This window comes from Mobula hypostoma, chromosome 12, assembly GCF_963921235.1.
Source record: "Mobula hypostoma chromosome 12, sMobHyp1.1, whole genome shotgun sequence".
Taxonomy (NCBI): Eukaryota; Metazoa; Chordata; class Chondrichthyes; order Myliobatiformes; family Myliobatidae; genus Mobula; species Mobula hypostoma.
This window is the reverse complement of record NC_086108.1, coordinates 65,220,544-65,235,553: the sequence shown is the minus strand read 5'-3', so window position 1 is coordinate 65,235,553 and position 15,010 is coordinate 65,220,544. Positions and strand designations below refer to the sequence as shown.

The window sequence follows — 15,010 nt, the reverse complement described above, 5'->3', positions numbered from 1 at the left end:
TCCCCTTTTAGATTAATGCACTATAAAACTGTATATGTACAAAACATTCAATTTCACTTTCATAAACCCATATTCCAAATAAGTATGTAATGCGCTGTAATGTTTCACTGCTAATGTTATGGTTTCTCTGTAGCAGCAGTGTTTGGGTTATGACTAGAGATAACGGGGACTTGGGAATGTGCGCTGGCCAATGAGGGAAGACGTTTTCTTTCCTATGAGCCCAAAAGTGACGGTTTTGCGGTCTTTTGTTCGGCGGAAGATGGAGAGAGAAGGTGCCAGAACGGGAAAGCCGTGGACTACAGGACGGAGTGGACTTAGAATGAGGTCGGGAGTCGACACCTGGGGAGAAAATTGAAGGAGAACGAACCGACGGGAAAACCGTGAGCTCCAACATTGTGAAATAAACTGTTTCATGAGAATGGGCCCATTTTCTTTTTTCTGTTTCTTTTCTAACCCTATAATCAAAATAAGAATTAGAAAGCTCAATCGTTTAATTGCATATTGTGTACTGTTTGTTATTTCATGGTACAGAATTTGTAACAAGGGAACCCATCATGCAGCATCCACCCAAACAAGATTTCTCAAGTTTGGCTGGGCTGGGAGCTGTCTCCCGCTAAGTAATCCACTAGCCAAACCTGAGGGTTACAATTGTGGGAGTATCATTCGGGATTGATTTCGTTGGATGCTGTGTGATTACCTTGAGCATTGAACCAGTGGGGTAGATATTCGTACTCCAGATGAATTGTTAGCTCGCCCGTTAAGTATGGTTAAAGTTGCGGAGGTTTGATAAAATGGTGGGCACAGCTCTCGTTTTAATGCAGACCTGCACTGACCTAGCGGTGGCAGAGCAGGCTAAATCAGAAGTCGAGTTTCCCATAGCTGGGAGCGGAGATTTCAAAGACAGGGTTCTATCGTTTTAGAGGAGTGAAGAGAAGGAGTGGTCAGATTTGAGAGGAGAGTGAGAGTATTGAGGTAGTATTTACTCTCTGGCGAATAAATGGAAAAATGCCCAGGTTCAAAGTCCCTGCTATGGTAGGCTCCGCCTATTCTCTGGAATAATGCCCACCCCTAAAGGGGAAGAGGAGTATGAGACTTGTGCAGAGCAGACCTCTCACTTGTTAGATGAGTGGCAGTGCTCTGATGGACAGAGATTGGTTGAGAGTTTGAGTGGACGGGCTGTTGACGTTGTGAGAGCCGTCAGGTTGCAGTATCCCTTAGCAACCATGAGCAATTGCCTGCGAGCACTGGAAAGCTCTTTTGGCCCAATGGGAAGCCCAGTGGAGCTTATGCTGGGGTTTTAGAACATGTGTCAGGAGAAGAGGGGGAAGCTTTCTGCTTTTATTTTTTGGCTAGAGAGGCAGCTAAATTGCTTGTAGCGCAGAGGGGTCATTCAGGCGGCCGAGGTGGATCAGTTAAAAATGGACCAGATAGCCAGGGGCACCCAGTCCCAGGATCTGATTGCTTGGGGTCTCCGACAGTTTCGTAAGATGTGCCCCCCCCCTTTTGTTGAGCTGATCAGAGAGGTATGGAAAGAGGAGAATGCGTCAGAGGCGTGGGAGGGCTCCATCAGCAGGGTGTAGTCCTTTGGGGTAAAGTGACTACGGATAGCCTGCCCCGGGGAGCGGTAGAGGAGATTGTGGCAGAGTTGAGAACTGAGATGTCTTGGCTGTTATCAGCGGGTGTGAGCCCCCCCCCCACCAGATGATGGAGCTGATGAGGAGTGGATGCCCTAAGGGGACAAACAGTGCCGAGGGCTGCTGGCAGCCGGTGTTACACCAGAAGGAGAGTGAGCCCCCAGGTTCCTAAGCAGAGAGAGTCATTGGGGAAAACTTAGAGGAGACCCAGTGAGGGAATGGCCTGGAGTCTTTGGGAGAACACATTCCCAACAATATATCAAGGAACCCCCAAAAGCAAAAGACCCTATTCCTGAAGGCTCAGTGGGACTATGCTCCAGTGCATCGCTACGGATAGAGGATACTTATGCTAAAGCCACACTCGACACCGGGTCGCAGATCACATTGTTCTACTGTTCGTTTTACAACTGGTATCTGAAGCATTTACCATTGACACCATTCAGGGCATTGGAGATCTAGGGTCTTAGTGCTGGTGATTATCCATACGACAGTTATTTGTCAGTGAAGCTGGAGTTCTCAGAGGCCAATGTGGGAGTGTCCGAGGTCCTTGATACATTAGTGCTGGTTTGTCTGGACCCTGCTGAGAAGGGCAGCATTTCAATTCTGGTGGGGACCAACATCCCTCTTGTGAGGAGGCTCATGGGGGCCTGCAAGGAGAAGGCTGGTGAGAGCTTTCTGGGAACATTGACCGTTCACCTGGTGTTTTGAGTTGCTTTTGAGGAAGTGTGCGGTTGCATTGGACTGGATATCGAATTTAAACGAGGAACTTTGTGGTTCACTCAGTCAAAGCAAATGGTGGTACAGCCCGGGGAAGTAGTGAAAATGATGGGGACCCCCAAATTTCCTGGAGTGCTTGGGGGCGAGGCCCTCTTAGTGGACGCTCCGGAAGACCACGAGGGGGAGTCGGGATTTCCTGCTGGAGTACTGGTGAGGCCCGAACAGCAGGAGCAGGATGGCAATGATTGTCAGGAATGCTACAAAGAGGGAGGTCACCTTCAAGCAGGGGATGCCCCCAGTACATCTGTTCCTGGTGACATTAATGTCTAGTATCCCTGTGAGTCAAGCTGGGGAGAAACTATTGGAAAAAGGGGGAAAGTTGACTACTGAGCCATTCAGCTTTGGAGACTCTCCGGTTCCTGTGGGTTGGAAAAGGAGGTTGGTAGAGAAGATGTTGAAGCTGGAAGGTGTCTTTTCCACTGTCGAGTTTGATGTGGGTTGTTCCAAGAGCCCTCATCACACTACCCGGGTGACCAAGGACACCTCGTTTAAAGAAAGGTCACAAGCACTGGCCCCTGCAGAGGTGGAAGACGCTCGGCAGCATTTGTGTAAGTTGAAGGAAGCTGGGGTCATCACTGAGTCCCAAAGCCACTATGCATCCCCAATAGTAGTGGCCTGAAATGTGCATGCACTTTAGGACTCTGAACAAGTGTACCGTCCCTTACCAGTAGTATACAGTCCCGAGGATTGACGATGTGCTTGCCTATCTGAGTGGTGCGAAGTGGTTCAGTGTGCTGGACTTGTGGAGTGGATATTTCCAGATCCCTATGAGTGAGGCCAACAAAGAGAAGATAGCATTTATATGTCCCCTGGGAGTCTTCCAGTTCGGAAGGATGCCTCAGGGCATATTGGGAGCCCATGCAAACATCCAGCGGGTCCTGGAGAAGACAGTGGGGGATACGAACTTGCTTGAGGTATTGGTGTATCTGGATGACCTCATAGTGTTTGGGTCCACCTTGGAAGAACATGAAGCGAGGCTACTGAAGGTGCTGGGCTGCCTGAAAGCTGAAGGGTCAAAACATTCCCTGGACGTGCCAGTTCTGAAAAATGTCTGTTAGTTATGTTGGGCACATAGTCTCACGGTATGGAGTAGCTACAGACTGGCTAAGATAGAGGCGGTGACCACTTGGCCAGGACTCCAGACTCTGAGCGCTCTGCTCTTATTCCTTGGGTTCTGTGGTTACTATCAGAGGCTCGTGAAGGGCTACGTGAAAGAGAGTCATCCGTTGAATCAGTTTCTGTGCTGTTACCCTCCCTTGGGGAAGAAAGGGAGGGGAAAATAGGACAGGGGGGTGGAGAGTATCTTATCCTGTCGAAGCCCTTTGTACCGAGGTGGGATACAAAATGTGAGGAGGCCTTTCAGTCATTGAATGAACTGCTGAGCCAGGCACTGGTGCTGGCTTTTGCGGACCCCCGATTGCTGTATGTACTGCTCACGGATGCCGGCTGAGAGGGCTTAGGGAGTGTCTTCTATCAGGATCAGGGCACCAGGTTGAGACCCATTACGTTTGTCAGCTGGAGTCTGTCACTCTCTGAGAGAAACTATCCCACGCACAAGTTGGAATTCCAGGCGTTGAAATGGGTGGTGGTGGATAAGCTGAGTGACTACCTCTATGGGGCCAAGTTTGAGGTGAGGACGGACACAACCCTCTAAGTTATATCCTGACCTCAGTGAAACTGGATGCCACAGGCCATTGGTGGTTGGTGGCGTTGTGTGCCTATGATTTCAGCCTGAAGTACCCGCCAGGAAGCAGGAACATTGATGCTGATGTTTTGTCCCGGTGGGCACATGAGGGACCAGACAGGGACGAGATGATTTCTCAAGTTTGGCCAGGCCAGAGGCTGTCTTTCCCTAGAGTAAGCCACTAGCTGAACCTGAGGTTACACATGCTTTCACAATAACAGTCCACAAATAACTTCACAGTTCTAAAGGTTCAGTCTTTTGGGTGGCGCTCTGTTTCTTCCAGGATAGCACCTCGGGACCTGTGGAGTGGCATCAGGTTAGGTAGGTGTCTTGTCTGAGACAGTGTTCTCTGTTTCTGGTGTCACATTGCTGTCAGTGGCATGATTATCACTGAGAGGCAACTTGTTGGATGAAATTGACTCAGTTGTGTTCTTTGTTTGAGTATGCAGTGTCTGGTTCACATGATGTCTCCCTGTCTGATCTCCAACAGCCACTGTGTACATCAGTGGTGCAGTTCTTGTAGCTATCCTACTGGGTGTTGTCACTTGTCTTCTCAGTAATCACGCACTAGGACTCTCTATCCAAGTCTCAAAGTTCCTTGCTGCTTCACTTGGCAACTGGCTGAACTATTTATTCTGTGCTTCCTTCTAGAGGTCTGGTTTCAGGAGGTCTATGCATTGCCTTACATCCATAGACTATGTCCATCTTCCAGGTATATATAGATGCACAAAATCCATTTATGATCTCCCCTGTCTCTTTCAGCTCCACACACATATTACCAGTCTGACTTTCCAGAAGCAATTTTTTTTCCCATTATTACTCCTTTGCTCCTAATACATCTGTAGAAGTTCTTAGGATTCTCCTTCACCTTGTCAGCAAGAGCAATCTCATGTCTTCTTTTAGCCCCTCTGATGTCCTTCTTAAGTGTCCTCTTGCATTTCTTACACTCCTCAAGTACCTCATTTGTTTCTGCCTGTCTGTACCTGCTATGCACTTCCTTTTTCTTAACCAAGTTCCAATATCTCTCCAAATCCAAGGTTCCTTTAACATTTCTAATCTTTTGATATTGTGACTGCCTCTGGCAATGTTGTAAAATGTTTACTACTTTGTTTAACTCTTCCCCCTCCCATCCTACACAAGTTGCAGTGAACATTTTTTTTAACCCGTACTGCAGCCCTCTCAATAACATTTACCAAAGCAGGTATTCCTGTTTCTGAGTGTAAGCCAAAATATTTTTAAGATGCATCATCACACATGTTCCATGTATTCATCAACATTTTTGTCTCTTCTCTTCATAACTGCATATCTTATGCCAATCTATGATACGAGGGAACCATTCCCTCAACGTTTCTAGTAGATTAGTGTGTTCAGATCAATATTTGAGCCTGTCTTAGTCATTCAATATGTTCTCTAATTTGTTTCCACTTAACCAACCCCAAGCAGGCGTCCATTACTACATCAACATTTGGAGTATGACATTTAGAGAGGATTTCCATCGTAGGGATAAATCCTTCTACCTCCTCTTTAGGATCAGGAGTCGACTCCATTATAGCCCATTATTCAGATCTAGAGCATGGTCTGTAATCTTCAACCAGGTGCCCATCCAGTCCTGGAAATGTGCACACAGGATTCAGATACACACTAGTCACGAGTTCTAGCATGTTCTGCTATCAGACCTTTAATTAAACCCCCCTCCCACACCCCACTGTTGTTCTCTACCTTCTGAAGTGGTAGTCAAAATCTCAGACAGAATTGAGGCATTGGCTAGCACTGACGATCATGGATAATTGGGAGGCGACGCGTTGTGCAGACTCTGTGGTAATGGTATTTGGGGATAAAGAGGATTATAGTCATCTAGTTCATCTTCAGATTCTGGCACCATTTGTTTAAATTTGGTTTTTTTTCTCCTTAAAGCAGACACCACCATCTTTGCCTGCTCTTTTCATATTTTTTTGATCTCTAGATTTTCTCTATTTTTCCTATACGATTCATCTTACTGTGTCTGCAATTACTATGTCTACATTAAACAAACACAGACCACTCTACAGTTTTCTCATATTTTCCTTCCTCTAACACACACCTGCAGACACTCACATAGTCTATTCCACACACTTCAATATACTTTCTATTACAAACATTTGCTACTGGAGTCCTTTAGAGGTCCAGGACAGAGGACTTTCACACACACACACAATCAGGACACGTACAGACACACATACATGTGTACAGATGCATGTTTGGGAATTCTTTTCTCAACAACGCACTTACCGAATTTTTCTGTGCTTTGAGTGGACGCCAATCCGTATAGCAACAGCTCGTGCAGGCTCCAACCTGGACCACTGCAACCTTGTCTCTTTTTCTTAATGCTTCAGCTTTCCTATATTGGTGACTGAGGTGGCGTACCTTGACTATTCCACACAGGAGGAAACTTCTGTCCCAGCAGCAGACTCAGTCCTTTGCTCAGATATGGGCAGCCTAGGATTTAGGACTGATTGGCTGAATTCCTTTCTCCCATACAACAAAGCCAAGGGTGGAATGTCCAAGTAACTGTTGAAGTATCTGTCATCACCGATAATAAAAATAACATAACTAAAATAAATGGGACCAGAACACATGCACTCTTATAACTCAAGCACTCCTTTTCATTTTACTTGTGCACAAGAAGAATAGCATGGGCCCCTGTCACCCACAGTATTTTGAAGTCTGAACAGAAGTCTGCGATATTGATTATTGTAAATTGTATATATTTGAATTCCTTGCTCGAAAGATGAATCACCTTCGTAACAGAGGTGTTAAAGTCAATTGAAAATTCAAGCAGACAGCCGATGATATTTTGAAGTTAGTAAAGACAACAGAGTCTTAGTTGTTAGGTATGTTTCACATCCTTCTGTTATCCTGGCAAACCATATTGTGTAGGGGGATACTATGCTTTATGAAGAGTCTCACTACAGAGCCTCACTCATCTGGCTAAGTACACACGGCTACAGCAAAGGTGTTTCTGCCGGTCTCACTTCAAAGGTCCCACTTGACTACAACTGCCCCAGACTATCAGGTAGCTTCCACTGTCTCATTTCACTTCTGATATTCAACTCTTTGGTTAGCACTTGTATCAAGATGATAATGATACATAGAACCATGTAGTTCTGTGAAACCCACCAAGAAATTGGTGTGTGTGTGCCATACTCTAGCGCTGTTGATGACATCCTCCATCACATTGTGGACAGTTGACATCTGGCTGGTTCGGTAATAATTAGCCAGATTTGATTCGCTCTAAGTTTTTTGTAGATGGAAAATTTGGAAAGTTTCCACATTGTTGGGTAGATGGCGATGTTGTGATTGTGCTGGAATGGCTTTATGAGCTGCACAGCTAACGCTGTATCACGCCAAGTTCAGGTTTAAGTTTAATTATCATTCAACCATACATGAATAGAGCCAAATGAAACGGCATTCCTCAGGAGCCAAGATGCAAATCACACGACCGACAGTCATACACAACTCAAGGCATGTATAGCACATATAAGGCAGCAGTAAAACATACAGTCTTGCTAAACAATATAAAGCCCGAGTGTCTGAGAGATGTGTTCCACGAATTGATGGTGCATGGGTGTTATTGACAGGAACGAACGTTTCTCAGCAGTATGCAGATGAACATTTGCACACATGCTTGCAATCCAGTTTGTCATTACACCAATTGAACACTAGGGGACAGCACCAACAGGGGCAGCCCTGACCCAGTATGGATACTGTCTTCTACTGTTGCACTATACTGCCATCAGCAACTCCTCTGCTTGAGATGTAGACCTCTCTACGACTGTGGCCGTGCAATTCCCCAAGTGTCTGTCTTGTCAATAAACAAGGGAAACAGACTTGCAGCACTTTACATTAACAATGTCCAACAGGGTCTTGTGATCACAAGAGAAGTGTCCAAGACAATCACTCACAGTTAGACTGCGATTGCCTTCGTGCATTGACTCTGATGCCTTCCTGTTGTAGGCAGTAACATGGTCTGCACAAAATCCAATTCCTCCAGCTCCTCCACCAACAAGCAGCTTGCTAATGTGGCAGACATACAGTAACTGAAGTTTTTAATGTCCAGCATTGTCCTGCGATCGTAAAAAAAAAAGCATTAAAAAAGACAAAAACACCTTTGGTTAGCACGCATCTTACTGGAAGTCCTCATTATTGTAGTGGGATTTTAACTGGATACATAGCCTTTACAGTATCCATTATTATCAGTCTTTTCCTGACATTGCATGGAGTAAATTGAATAGTTTGAAGCTGGCTTCTAAGGTAGTCGGGATCTCAAGGGAAGTGGAATCATTCAGCACATCTGACAGAACATGATTACAAATGCTTTGTCCTTGTCTTTATCAGTGATCTTCTGGCCCTAATGTTGGTGAGGTTGGAAAGTCTCTTCCATTGTCTAGTTGTTCACCATCATTCGCAGCTGAACCTAGTAGGACTGTAAGGCTTTGAGGTGATCTGTTTTCTGTAAGATCTCTTACCCTTGCCTTTTGCATTCAGGTAGTTGTATCTTGCAACCATCTGTCTAACTCATATGCAGCTATACCCGGTTGTCTCCTCATTTTTAGATATGCATTGTGCAGCTCCTGGTTCTTCCTGCAACTCCCATCTCCCTGTGCTCTTAATTCAACTTTGATTGATTGCTTGGCCTGATTTTAACAGTAGATTGAAAGAGATGCTGGGCTTTGAAGTTACAGGGTTTCGTGGCGTCTGATACTATTTTATGACCTTCAGGATCTGGTCAACACAGTCAGTAATAGTGGAACTAAGCTGCTGTTGATGCTGGGCAATGGGTCCTAGTGCAAGGTACGGAGGGGAGGAGAAGATGGTGGCGCGACGCAGTGCACAATCCTGATTTGATGGAGACAGACATGAGAAGCGCAGAGGAACATCTGCAGAAACTTCTGAAATGCCTGCTTCGCTGCCACCGCTATCAAGAATCTCCGGAGGGGAAGGCCCCAAATCCTTGGCTTTTGCCTATTGCCTGTTGCCGGGGCCAGGGTCGAAGCGCTCGGCAGAGATGGTGCTCAGTGTCAGAGGGCTGGTCGGAGGCTCGAAGTTTTCGGACAGACTCAAGAGTTGGCTGTGGTCGGGTGCCTCCCGGGTGCTGCACTGGCAAGTTTGCGGCACTGGAGGTTCATGGCAGGGAGAGTTTTTCTTCCTTCTACCGTCTGTGTGAGATGATGGGACTTTCAAGAGACTTTGAGACTTTTTTTTACTGTGCCCATGGTCTGTTCTTTATCAAATTACGGTATTGCTTTGCACTGTTGTAACTATATGTTATAATTATGTGGTTTTTGTCAGTTTTTTTAGTCTTGGTTTGTCTTGTGTTTCTGTGATAACATACTGGAGGAATAGTGTATCATTTCTTAATGCATGCATTACTAAATGACAATAAAAGAAGATTGCATGTCCTCATAGTCTAATCTAATTTGCAGTTTAGACAAATTAAACACCGGCCCTGATCAGAGGCAAGAGCCTATTTTGTTCACTCTCTGCAATGGTCACTCCTCTCTCCTTGGTGCCAGAGCCTTTTGCTGTTACATTGTTTAGTCAATTTAAGCGCTGGCCCAGAAAGATTGAAAAGACGGGGAGTTCGGATCCAGGGTGAGAGCCAATTTTGTTTGCTCTTTGCAATGGTCACTCTTCTCTCCCTGGCGCTGAGACTATGAAGACTGACTTGGCAGCTGTGCTACATGACAACTAATATGATGAATTGATAAGTGAGGCTTTGGGCCTACTCTGGACTGCTCCAGGGTTCAGATCTGAGGACTCAATTTGGTTTGGAATGCTGTTGTTTGTTTCAATTGTTTGCATGATTTGTTTTTTTTTTCTTTCTCCTGCACATCGGATGTTGATCTTTTTATTTTTATTATTTTTTTCTTTAATTGAGTTCTTTTGGGTTTCTTGCTTTGTGACTACCTGTGAGGAAGCAAATCTCAAGGTTGTATAATTTATATATTCTTTGATAATGTGTACTCGAATTTTGAAGTTCCCCATCTCAGAGCACGATCTGTGCACAAGCTGCTTTCAGTGCTTCTTGCAAATATTGTTCAATGTTGGTTCAATCAAATAAGGAGATCATAATTAGTAGGTTATCTTGCCTATTTCTGACCAGATGAAATATCTTTTAAGAGGTCTGGAGTCAATGTTTTGGATCCCCAGGGCAAATCCCTCCCTACATCCATAGCCTCTTCTACTCTGTTCCTTAACTTTTTGCTTTCCCAGTCATAGTGGTTCTGCCCAGCTGGTGGCAAAGGATGACAGAATATACAGTGCCTATAAAAATTACTCACCCCGCCCCTCCGGAAGTTTTCATGTTTTATTGTTTTACAATATTGAATCACGATGGATTTAATTTGGCATTTTTTGACACTAATCAACAGAAAAAGACTTTTTCGTGTCAAAGTGAAAACAGACCTCTACAAAGTGATCTAAATTAATTACAAATATAAGACACAAAATAATTGATTGCAAAAGTATTCACCCCCTGCAAGTCAGTATTTAGTAGATGCACCATTGGCAGCAATTTCAGCCTTGAGTCTGTGTGGATAGGTCTCTATCAGCTTTGTACATCTGGACACTGCAATTTCCCCCCATTCTTCCTGAGAAATCTGCTCAACCTCTGCCAGATTGTATGGTGATTTTGAGTGAACAGCCCTTTTCAAGTTGTGCCACAAATTCTCAATTAGTTTGAGGTCTGGTCTCTGACTTGGCCACTCCAGGACATTAACTTTGTTGTTTTTAAGCCATTTCTGTGTAGCCTTGGCTTTATGCTTGGGGTCATTGTCTTGCTGGAAAACAAATCTTCTCCCAAATCGCAGTTCTCTTGCAGACTGCATCAGATTTTCCTCCAGGATTTCCCTGGATTTTGCTGCATTTATTTAACCCTCTATCTTCACAAGCCTTCCAGGGCCTGCTGCAGTGAAGCATCCCCAGAGCATGATGCAGCCACCAAAATGCTTCACAGTAGGGACAATATCTTTTTGATGATGTGCAGTGTTTGGCTTACGCCAAACATGGCACTTAGACCGATGGCCCAAAAGCTCAATTTTGGATTCATCAGACTACAGAACCTTCTTCCAAATGACTTCAGAGTCTTCCACATGCCTTTTGACAAACCCTAGCCGAGATTTCATGTGAGTTTTTTCAGCATTGCCTTTCTCTTTGCCACCTTCTCATAAAGCTGTGACTGCTGAAGCACCTGAACAACAGCATGCACAGCAACACACATCAAAGTTGCTGGTGAACGCAGCAGGCCAGGCAGCATCTCTAGGAAGAGGTACAGTCGACGTTTCAGGCCGAGACCCTTTGTCAGGACTAACTGAAGGAAGAGCTAGTAAGAGATTTGAAAGTGGGAGGGAGAGGGGGAGATCCAAAATGATAGGAGAAGACAGGAGGGGGAGGGATGGAGACAAGAGCTGGACAAGTGATTGGCAAAAGGTATATGAGAGGATAATGGGACAGGAGGCCCAGGGAGAAGGAAAAGGGGGAGGCGGGGGAAACCCAGAGGATGGGCAAGAGGTATAGTCAGAGGAACAGAGGGAGAAAACGGAGAGTGAGAGAAAGAATGTGTGTATATAAATAAATAACGGATGGGGTATGAGGGGGAGGTGGGGCCTTAGCGGAAGTTAGAGAAGTCGATGTTCATGCCATCAGATTGGAGGCTACCCAGACGGAATATAAGGTGTTGTTCCTCCAATCTGAGTGTGGCTTCATCTTTACAGTAGAGGAGGCCGTGGATAGACATATCAGAATGGGAATGGGTTTCAAAAACTCCCACTTTCAAATCTCTTACTAGATCTTCCTTCAGTTAGTCCTGACGAAGGGTCTCGGCCCGAAACATCGACTGTGCCTCTTCCTAGAGATGCTGCCTGGCCTGCTGCGTTCACCAGCAACTCTGATGTGTGTTCCTTGAATTTCCAGCATCTGCAGAATTCCTCGTGTTAACAGTATGCACAGTCTCTGCCATCTCAGCCACCAAAGCTTGTAACTCCTCCAAAGTTGTCATGGTGGTCTCCCTCACTAGTCCCCTTCTTGCATGGTCACTCCGTTTTTGCGGAAGGCCTGCTCAAGGCAGATTTACAACAGTGCCATAGTCTTTCCATTTTTTGATGATTGACTTATTTGTCACTGACTTGAAAATTTTCTTGTATCCATCTCCTGACTTGTACTTTTCAATGACTTTTTTGCAGAGTTGCTTAGAGTGTCCTTTTGTCTCATGGTGTAGTTTTTGCCAGGATGCTGACTCACTATCAGTTGGACATTCCAGATACAGGTGTATTTTTACTGCAAGCAATTGAAACACCTTGACTGCACACAGGTCTCTAAAAACAGATCTCCATTCAACTGTCAAATGGTCTTATGATCTATAGTCTAATTATGTGATTTCTAAAACTAATTGGCTGCACCAGTGATGATTTGGTGTCATATTAAAGGTGGGTGAATACTTATGTAATCAATTCTTTTGAGTTTTGTATTTATAATTAATTTAGATCATTTTGTGAAGATCTGTTTTCACTTTGACCTGAAAGGTTATTTTCCTATTGATCAGTGTCAAAAAAAAGCCAAATTAAATCAACTCTGATTCAATGTTGTAAAACAACAAAACATGAAAACTTCCAAGGGGGCTGAATACTTTTTATGGGCACTGTACACTGGGATTGTGATGCAAGACCCTGGCATGATCTTTATAATGTGCTTGTTTTACTTCCTTCACCTTAGTTGTCCTATCATCATGTGGCACTATTCATAGTTCATTAAAAAATAAAATGATATAGTGTGTAATTCAGATCATATGTCCTGATGTATGATTAAAAGTTATGAAAATTAGTCACATTCTATTAAATGATATAGCTCTTCTGAAAGTTCCCACCAGTATGTATTGAGTTTCTAAAGTTATCCTAAAAGAATATAGATACATTTTTTCCTGTAGATGTCCCAGAAGTGCATTTATGCATATCCATTTGCTTCACATGAGGTAAAAATTTGTCCTCTTTCTATTGTTTGTAGCTCCTTTTCTACATCAAAATAAGTAGTTCACAACACTAAAAATTGACCCAGCAGGTTTTCTTAACTCCTCACCAATAAAAAAAATAGCAAAAGGTATTCTTCTACATTTGTTGTTACTTTCCATGTTTGTAATTGACTTTATTGCCTTTCCATTCCTAACTTGGTGGTAGCTTGGTTTCAATCCATTTTTCTGGTGTTTGCAAAACAGGCTTGTTTTAAAACTTTTCTTGATGCATTTTCCTTACATCCAGACACACATGCCAGATGTAGTTATCATCCATCTGTGTGTAGATTCAATTTAACTAACTGAATCTTTTCCTTCATAAATAACTCAGTAGTTACTATCTGCATAATTACAAGAGTGTATAGTTTATAATGGAATTTTATTTGTAATATTAATTGCAATTTAAATAACTATTTATATTAACTACATATAACAGTTTAACAATTTCGTAATGATGTTAGCTGGACAAACCTGATTTTTTATCTGTCTTTCACATGTAAGAATTTTCCTGAACATTTCTAAAAATGCTGATCCACCTTTAGAAATACTATGATGCCATGCTTTTGGAATCAGTCAAGCTATACACTCAATGGCCACTTTATTAGGTACACATTAATTACACATTGGTAGGTACATAATTAGGTACTCATTAATCCACATATCTAAGCAGCCAATCATGTGGCAGCAACTCAATACATTAAAGCATGCAGACATAGTCAAGAAGTTTAGTTGTTGTTCAGACCAAACATTAGAATAGGGAAGAAATGTGATCTAAGTGACTTTAACAGTGGAATGATTATTCTCAGAAACTGATAATCCCTTAGAATTTTAACGTACAACAATCTATAGAATTTACAAAGAATGGCGCAAAAAGTGAAAAAAAACATCCAGTGCCTGGTAGTTCTGTCAGTGAAATTAATGAGAGAGGTCAGAGGAGAATGGCCAGACTGGTTCAAGCTGACAGGAAGGAGACAGTAACTGAAATTACTATGCATTACAACAGTGGAATGCAGAAGAGCATTTCTGAACACACAAGACCTCAAACCATGAAGTGCATTGGCTACAGCAGTAGAAGACCACACCGGGTTCCACTTCTGTACATAATGAAATGGACACAGTGTATATTGACTATGATGCCAAATTTAACTAATCCCATCACTATCTGCATATGATCACGATCCCTCCATTCCCTGGACTTCATGTGCCTGTCTAAATTCTTCTTAAACAGAACTAATGTACAAAGCATAAAGTATCATATCTGCTCCCACCTTCCCTTCAGCAGGTGCTGCAATTAATTTGGAAAGCAACGATTTTGTCAGGACTTATTTAAAGAGGATTTGAATATGAGGGTAAAGTACTGCAATTATAAAGGATGCTAATGATACTGCACCTAGAATAATCTTCTTTGGAATAGTAAAGAAGGCCAAAGACAGAGAAGTCCGAGTGGGAGTGCGATAAGAACACAGTTTGAGTGACTGTAGCCTAGGTTGACTCTTTTAGACTGAATGATTTTCATCTTATCAGTGGTCATCCTATCTCAATTTAGTTTCTCTGATGTAGAGGAGATTATATCATGGGGAGATAAGAGTCAGAATAAACAGGACCTATTCTGGTTGTCTGTCAGTGACAACTGGTGCTCCACAGAGATCGGGATGAGGACCACTTCATTTCACATTAAATGTCAATGACTTGGATGGCAGAATTGATGGCTTCGTGGCCAAGTTTGCAGATTATACACAAATAGGTTAAGGGGCAGGTAGTGTTGAGGAAGCAGGGAGTCTGCAAAAGGACTTCAACAGATTGGGGAAGTAGGCAAAGAAGTGGCAGATGCAATGTAGTGTCGGGAAGTGTGTGCCATGCACTTTGATAGAAGGA

General features: G+C 43.6%; 1 long non-coding RNA gene across 1 annotated transcript in view; it reads right to left on the bottom strand.

Annotated features, from left to right (window-relative positions):
* LOC134354877 (uncharacterized) overlaps nt 1-6,498 on the bottom strand; it is a 53,409-nt gene extending 46,911 nt beyond the window's left edge. Inside the window, exon 1 of the long non-coding RNA XR_010019916.1 lies at nt 6,364-6,498. This is a non-coding gene — a long non-coding RNA (uncharacterized LOC134354877). The remainder of the gene's footprint in view (nt 1-6,363) is intronic.
* Nucleotides 6,499-15,010: the final 8,512 nt, after the last annotated feature.